Source organism: Balaenoptera physalus (genome assembly GCF_965194825.1).
Source record: "Balaenoptera physalus genome assembly, contig: HAP1_SCAFFOLD_1339, whole genome shotgun sequence".
In the NCBI taxonomy this organism is placed as follows: domain Eukaryota; kingdom Metazoa; phylum Chordata; class Mammalia; order Artiodactyla; family Balaenopteridae; genus Balaenoptera; species Balaenoptera physalus.
This window is the reverse complement of record NW_028125457.1, coordinates 97,069-104,981: the sequence shown is the minus strand read 5'-3', so window position 1 is coordinate 104,981 and position 7,913 is coordinate 97,069. Positions and strand designations below refer to the sequence as shown.

The 7,913-nt window shown below is 51.5% G+C and overlaps 1 pseudogene across 1 annotated transcript in view; it reads right to left on the bottom strand.

The window, feature by feature from the left end:
• Positions 1 to 1,653: 1,653 nt before the first annotated feature.
• The window catches only part of LOC309653861, an 84,583-nt pseudogene continuing 78,323 nt past the window's right edge, over positions 1,654 to 7,913 (bottom strand). The window contains exon 9 of the transcript in view: positions 1,654 to 1,679. The product of the transcript in view is annotated as an uncharacterized misc_RNA (transcript). The remainder of the gene's footprint in view (positions 1,680 to 7,913) is intronic.

The following is a 7,913-nucleotide window of genomic DNA, read 5'->3' as shown; positions in this document are numbered from 1 at the left end:
AGTCAATAGATCTTTTGTTAGGCACATTTTATGTTAGGCTGTCTCCCTGCACAGGACGCAGGCGCCTTGAAAATGGAAATCACATCCCTCTATAGTACGTCCCTCTTCTTTCTGCTTTGCAGTTTGCTGCTCCACTTGTTCAACCCCACCTAGTAATAACCTATACTTCCCTTGTTCCTGTTTTCCCATCTGGAAAACAGACAAAAGGCAACCAAACAACGCAAAGGTCTCAACAAATAAGGGATACCCAAAACCAGAGATGGCCAGAACTTCTGTATCCCTCATGAAACCTAGCCCGGTGTTCAATACTTAGGTATCATTAATACATGCGTGTTGACTGAAACAGTTGAAACGCAATTCTTCCACTTCCCAGTTTAGTTTTAGTCCTCATACAAAACCTGATCATCAAATTCCTTAATGCTAGGAATCACAGTGAAAAATAATTTCTCAACTGACTTCTGTCAGATGAGTGAGAACTAAGGTTAATTCAGTGTATCTGAAGCATAGAAAGTGAGGGCAAACGTGGCACAAGATGGGGCTAGAGAAGCAGAGAGGATTCTAGAGCACGCAGAGTCTTAAAGGCCACCAGTGTGTGTTTTCTATTCTCAAAACAATGTTTGTGAGCGATGTTTATGAGCAATGTTCCAACTTGCTTTGAAGGTTTCTTGTGTGAAGAATGGATTGGAGGGAAACAAGATATATGGACACTAGTTAGGACCTAATCGCAACAGACAGGCAAGTTCAGTATTAGGATGTTGAGGAAGAGCTGACAGATTCCAGAGAAATTCAGGAGATAAACTGAAGCGGGCTTAATGGGGTATGAGATGGAGGAAAGGAAGGTCTTAGGGAATTAAAGGGTTTACTGCACACATGAGCAGAGTCTCAACATTAATCATTTGAACGTACAGAGGTAGATCTCCCACATGACACCGGTTAGGAAGCAACGGTACGCCCTTTAGAATTCCTAGAGACAACACAAATCAACTGTTTCGATGGAAAATTCGGCGGGACCGGTGCGTTTTTTCACTCCAACTTAGTTCCAAATTCCTATTACTCACATTTTCTGTGCCAAAACAACACAGCTGGAGGAACTGAAGGGGATTCCGTTTTGGTAATTGAGGAGTGTCCCCAACACTGACAGTCCCATCTTAAAAAGCACTCCCTCTGCATTTTACCCGAGGAGCAATGGCCAGAGCCTCCCTTTGAAAACGATGGGGAGAAATCAGAACACAACACACTGTCCCTTTCAGCTACTGTGAACTGAGCCGCGAGACGACCAATACGCCCTGACACAGCGCGGACGGGCCAGCGCGCGGCGGCAACAGGGACAGGAGACAGCACAAGAGACGAAGTCCAGGCCCAGGGGCCAAGGCCTATTACCTTTCCGGCATGTGCAAAACATAAAACAGAAGCAATATTGTAACAAATTCATTAAAGACTTAAGAAAAAAAAAAAAATCACATGCTAAAGTGCATACTCTAAAAACTATACTATATTGCTTCTATAAAACAAGCACTAAACGTCAGATACAGAAAAAACCCTTTTCGTGTCCTCACACCTAGGTCAAAATTACAAAGAGTTAATTCAGGAGACAGAAAGAGAAGGAATAAATCTGAATGAATCTGAGTCAGAACACAGTGCTATAGTATAACCTTAGGCACATTCCACAATACCCATGCCTAAACATGGCAAATTCCACAATACCCATGCCTCAACCTCCCTATCTATAAAGGAGTTAACCACACCAGCGCTAACCATTACTTGCCTCCTGGTAGCTTGTGAGTGTTAATATTACTTGTAAAAAAAAAAAAAAAATTATTTTGTAATAAATACACAGATCATCAGTTGAAAGAAACAAGGAAAACTACAGCGTTATTATTATTGCCTTGTTACTAGAGCTAAACACCAGAAATCAACATAAAGAAGTTATGTACACCAAGAATGTAGGGTTTGAATATGTACTTTGAGAGGCAATCTTATAATTAGTTGTTGTACCTCTAATTGCTTCTCCTTTTTTTTTTTTTTTTAATTTAAAAAAGCAATACAGGGACTTCCCTGGTGGTTCAGTGGTAAAGAATCCGCCCTGCAATGCAGGGGACGCGGGTTCGATTCCCGGTCGGGGAACTAAGATCCCACACGCCGCGGGGCAACTAAGCCCTCGCGCCAAACTACTGAGCTCGCACACCTCAATGAGGTAGCCCACGTGCAGCAAACTACAGAGCCCACGCGCTCTGGAGACTGCACGCCACAACTAGAGAGAGAAAACCCGCACGCCACAACTAGAGAGAAGCTCTCATGCTGCAACGAAGAGCCCGTGCGCCGCAATGACAAAAAAGATCCCACATGCCTTAACGAAGGTCCCGCGTGCCGCAACTAAGACCCAATACAGCCAATCAACCAATCAATCAATCAATCAATCAAGTGGGGCAGGGGGAGCAATACAGGAATTTCCCTGGCAGTCCAGTGGTTAAGACTCCAAGCTCCCAATGCAGGGGGCACGGGCTCGATCCCTGATTGGGGAACCAAGATCCCACATGTGGCACAGCGTAGCCAAAAAAAAAAAAAAAAAAAAGCAACACATACCATACGGCATTTACCCCAGAGAACGCATGTTCGCACAAAAAAAGGTACACAAATGTCCACAGCATCTCTCTCAGTAATAGTCAAGAAATGGGAAAAAACTCAGATGTTCTTCAATGGGCAAGTGATTAAACAAACTGAAGTATAGCCAAACCATGGAATACCACTCAGCAATTAAAAAGAAAGCGGCACTGGGACCTCTCTGGTGTTCCAGCGGTTAAGACTTTGCACTCTCAATGCAGGGGGCCCAGGTTCCATCCCTGGTCAGGGAACTAGATCCCGCATGCTGCAACTAAATACCCGCACAGCCAAATAAATAAATAAATAAATATATATATATTTTTTTTTAAAAAAAAAGGAGCACTATTGATTCATGCAATTTGGATGACTCTCCAGGGAATTACATTGATTGAAAAAGGCCAATCCAAAAGGTTACATACTGGGAATTCCCCGGCGGGCCAGTGTTTAGCACTCAGCACTTTCACTACCTGGGCTGGGTTCAATCCTTGGTCGGGGAACTAAGATCGCATAACCGGCAGCGCAGCCAAAAACAAACTTTTTTTTAATTAAGAAAAAAAAAAAGGTTACACACTATATGATTTTATTCACATAGCATTCTTTTTTTTTAATTAATTAGTTAATTTATTTTATTTTTGGCTGCGTTGGGTCTTCGTTGCTGCGTGTGGGCTTTCTCTAGTTGCGGCGAGCGGGGGCTACTCTTTGTTGCAGTGCGCGGGCTTCTCGCTGCGGTGGCTTCTCTTGTTGCAGAGCACGGGCTCTAGGCACGCGGGCTTCAGTAGTTGTGGCACGTGGGCTCAGTAGTTGTGGCTCCCGGGCTCTAGAGCGCAGGCTCAGTCATTGTGGCGCATGGGCTTAGTTGCTCCGCGGCATGTGGGATCTTCCCGGACAAGGGATCAAACCCATGTCCCCTGCAATGGCAGGCAGATTCTTAACCGCTGCGCCACCAGGGAAGTCCCACATAACATTCTTGAAATGACAGGTTGCCAGGGACAGATAGGGCCGGGGGACTGGGAGATGGGCCATCTTCCCCAGGGGCTATTTTCCCTTGATCATCTGCACAAAAACTTTAGTGCAACTTTATCCACTGCACTATCAGATCATTATGATTTGGTGGGGAGTGGGGGAGCAGCAGTGGCTATAAAATGGCATCAGGAGAGATCCTGTGGGATGGAAATGTTCTGTATCTTGACTGTGTCAATGGCAATACCCAGGTTGTGACAGTATACTATGGTTCTGTAAGATGTTACCATTGGGGAAAACTGGGTAAAGGACACACAGGACCTATCTCACTATTATTTCTTACAACTGCATGTAAACCTACAATAATCTGTAAACAAAAAGCTTAATCAGAAATGAAGGCAACACATGCCTCTTGTAACAAGTAAAACAATAGCCTGTGGTCAATCTCTTTCTCTACCCGTCCCATTCCCTCCCTCTTGAGATAACCATGCAAACTCACTGCTCATACAAACAGGCATGCATTTAATACTTTCTGTTTACTGTATCAAAATGGGATCATACATACTACATTATTACCCTGCAGCCTACCTTCTTCACCCATCATCCCTATATCATAGAGACCTTAAAAAAAAAAAACTATTTTAAGTGCCAAGCAGGATGGCAGGTATAGAAAATTTTCTGACTAGGGCAAATCTGACAAATGTTTACCGTGCTAATGTGCCATAGCTCAGCCAGGTGCACTCAGTGAGAGCATAATATACAAGTAGCATTCTAAAGAGATCTGCAAAAAATGCAAGGTCTTCAGCAGCTCTTCGAGGATCCCATCCCCCTCTCTGCCTCCTCCATGGAACCATCCCATGGAGGTTTAACAGTTTAACTCCATTTGCCCCCTCCTGCTGTTTGTGCTTTTGTTGTATACTTCTGTTCTACATCTCCACAAGACATTATTATTGTCATTTATTTACAAAACAACATATAAATATAAAGGTGTATGTACCTGGGTATATGTACATATATATATTAAACACACACACAGACTTTAAGTGCTCTTTGCTCTTTCCTGCAGTTCTGTTCTTTTTTTTTGGGGGGGGGGGGGCAAGTTTTTATATTGGTAAAGTTCTGTACTACTAGAAATATAAGATTTGAAAAGAAAAATGAGACTTGAGGATTATCTGTGGAGCTTATCCTCATTCTCCTGCTGACGCATTATGTGTTTATAATTTGAGAACTGCAGATAAATACAAACTGGTCTTCTCCATACTTGCTCACTAAGGAATTCCTCATTTCTAGGAAACGTCTATTTCAAGGAAAGGAAACAAACAAAAACACCTAGTGCACTAGATGATTAAAAGGTACACATTTTATAGCCTGAGTTCGAGAAAAAAATTACCCAAGAAACGGCCTTTTTCCCTAGGAGCCAGCTTCTACTAGGGGAGTCTAGGGTTCTCTAGGCAAAGAAAAAAAACTTGCCAGTTTAAACAGAATAACAGAAACGTTCAGCCAATCAAATATACAGAACTCATCACTTGCAGTGAGGAATGAAAGGCCTGTATCAACAGAAAAAATAAATGGCACAGGCAACGTCTGGAACAGAAAACAAACAGGAGGTACTTTAAAAAGCCAAAATTGCAAAGACAGATTAACAGGGTATGAAATTACACGCCGGGCAATGCACCTGTTAAAGGAAAAGAGGCGCACACCAAGTCTGAAGTCTTAAGAATTCGGTGTTTAACATTACTTCTGCATGCTGCCCAGCAGGAAACTCGGGTCCTGGCTTAATCCACAACGCACACTTCATTTAAGGAGGTGAACTGCTTGGTCTGACTCAGTTTCTTATTCTGTAAAATGAATGCAACACAGCTGTCGTGAGTCGCCAAAGAATTCTGCACAAACGCTTTGTAACTCCAAAGTGCTGTGCAAATCAGAGCAGCCCTTCTCTCCTTCACATTCGTTTGACTTGGAATTTCAGAAGTTTAGCTGAAAATATAGACGACTCGGAAGCAAGGGACTGAGAGTGACCCACACAGGTGGACAGAAATGCAAAAACTGGAGCACCTCATACAAACCACAAGAGAACACGTTCACGTGCACACGTTATCAGTAACAGAAAACGCCACCGGTAGCAACCGTAAACCACTGAGAGGACCAGTAACGACATGTGTCCAAATCCAGCCGGCAGCACAGCCTCGTCGGCGGCAGTGCCTTAAACACAGCTCCCCGCACTCCGCGGCCTAACAAGATCCACTTTTTCCAAAAAGTTTAGCAACTTGCCAAGTACACTGGCATAGTTCACCTTTTTTAATTGCTAAGCAAACATGCAGGAGAGTTGAGACAATCAAGGGAATGTTCAGCCTTCCTCAAAAATAAGATCCAAGAAATTCACGTTTTGCTTGAACAGTTTCATGTCTAAAACTGATCACAAACCTCTGTTTGATGTTGTTTTCTCGCTGCTGGCCAATGAGCCCGGGAAAGACAACGAATTCTTTCAAACAGGGAGGGCTCTCTGCACTCTTCAGCTAAACCAGCGAGGCTTTACCACCGTCACGTTTAAAATAATGAGGAGGACGCCTCGATGGAGTTTACCGGGCTGCGCTAATCACGAGGGGCCTCGGGCGCCCAGGGCGGGCCCCAGCGCCGGTGGCCGCGGGACCGGACGCCCTCCCCGGGACCCCCCCAGGACCCCCTCCCCGGGACGCGGCCGCGGGACAGGACGCCCCCCAGAACCCCTGACCGGGACGCAGCTGCGGGACAGGACGCCCCCCAGAACCCCTGCCCGGGACGCGGCTGCGAGACAGGACGCCCCCCAGGACCCCTGCCCGGGACGCGGCCGCGGGACACGAAGCTCCCCCCTCCCCAGGAACCCCTCCCCAGAGCGCGGGCCTCGCCGCCGTCACGCGGCACCCTCCGCGCTCACCGCGGGCCGGGAAACCCCTCAGGCCGACTGACCCCCGCCCGCCGCCCAGCCTCCCTCCGGCCCGCGCCGCCCGCCGCGCTTACCGCGTTCTTCTGCATCATCTTGTCCATCTTCTGGGCAATGCGGACCACCTCGTCCTCCATGGCCCCGGCAGGCCTGCCCCGCGCCGGGCCGCGGGGGACGGGAAACGAGCGGAGCTGGCGGGGCGGCGGGTAAGCCCAGGCGTCGGCGAGGGCCCTCAGCAGGCCTGACCGAGGCGCTTCCTCACTCACGGCGACGGCGACGGCGGCGGCGGCGGCGGCGGCGGCGGCGGCGGCGGCGGCGGCGGCGCTCCTCACCCGCAGGCAGCGCCAATCCAGCTCACAGCTCGCGGGGGCGGCGCTCCTCCCCCGCAGGCAGCGCCAATCCAGCTCCCAGCTCGCGGCGGCGGCGGCGGCGCTCCTCCCCCGCAGGCAGCGCCAATCGAGCTCCCAGCTCGCGGCGGCGGCGGCGGCGCTCCTCCCCCGCAGGCAGCGCCAATCGAGCTCCCAGCTCGCGGCGGCGGCGGCGCTCCTCCCCCGCAGGCAGCGCCAACTGAGCTCCCAGCTCGCGGCGGCGGCGGCGGCGGCGCTCCTACCCCGCAGGCAGCGCCAATCGAGCTCCCAGCTCGCGGCGGCGGCGGCGGCGCTCCTCACCCGCAGGCAGCGCCAATCCAGCTCCCAGCTCGCGGCGGCGGCGCTCCACCCCGCAGGCAGCGCCAATCGAGCTCCCAGCTCGCGGCGGCGGCGGCGGCGGCGCTCCTCCCCAGCAGGCAGCGCCAACTGAGCTCCCAGCTCGCGGCGGCGGCGGCGGCGCTCCTCCCCCGCAGGCAGCGCCAATCGAGCTCCCAGCTCGCGGCGGCGGCGGCGGCGGCGCTCCTCCCCAGCAGGCAGCGCCAACTGAGCTCCCAGCTCGCGGCGGCGGCGGCGGCGGCGCTCCTACCCCGCAGGCAGCGCCAATCGAGCTCCCAGCTCGCGGCGGCGGCGGCGGCGCTCCTCACCCGCAGGCAGCGCCAATCCAGCTCCCAGCTCGCGGGGGCGGCGCTCCTCCACCGCAGGCAGCGCCAATCCAGCTCCCAGCTCGCGGCGGCGGCGGCGGCGGCGCTCCTCCCCCGCAGGCAGCGCCAATCGAGCTCCCAGCTCGCGGCGGCGGCGCTCCACCCCGCAGGCAGCGCCAATCGAGCTCCCAGCTCGCGGCGGCGGCGGCGGCGGCGCTCCTCCCCAGCAGGCAGCGCCAACTGAGCTCCCAGCTCGCGGCGGCGGCGGCGGCGGCGGCGGCGGCGGCGGCGACGCTCCTCCCCCGCAGGCAGCGCCAATCGAGCTCCCAGCTCGCGGCGGCGCTCCTCCCCCGCAGGCAGCGCCAATCGAGCTCCCAGCTCTCGGCGGCGGCGGCGGCGCTCCTCCCCCACAGGCAGCTCCAA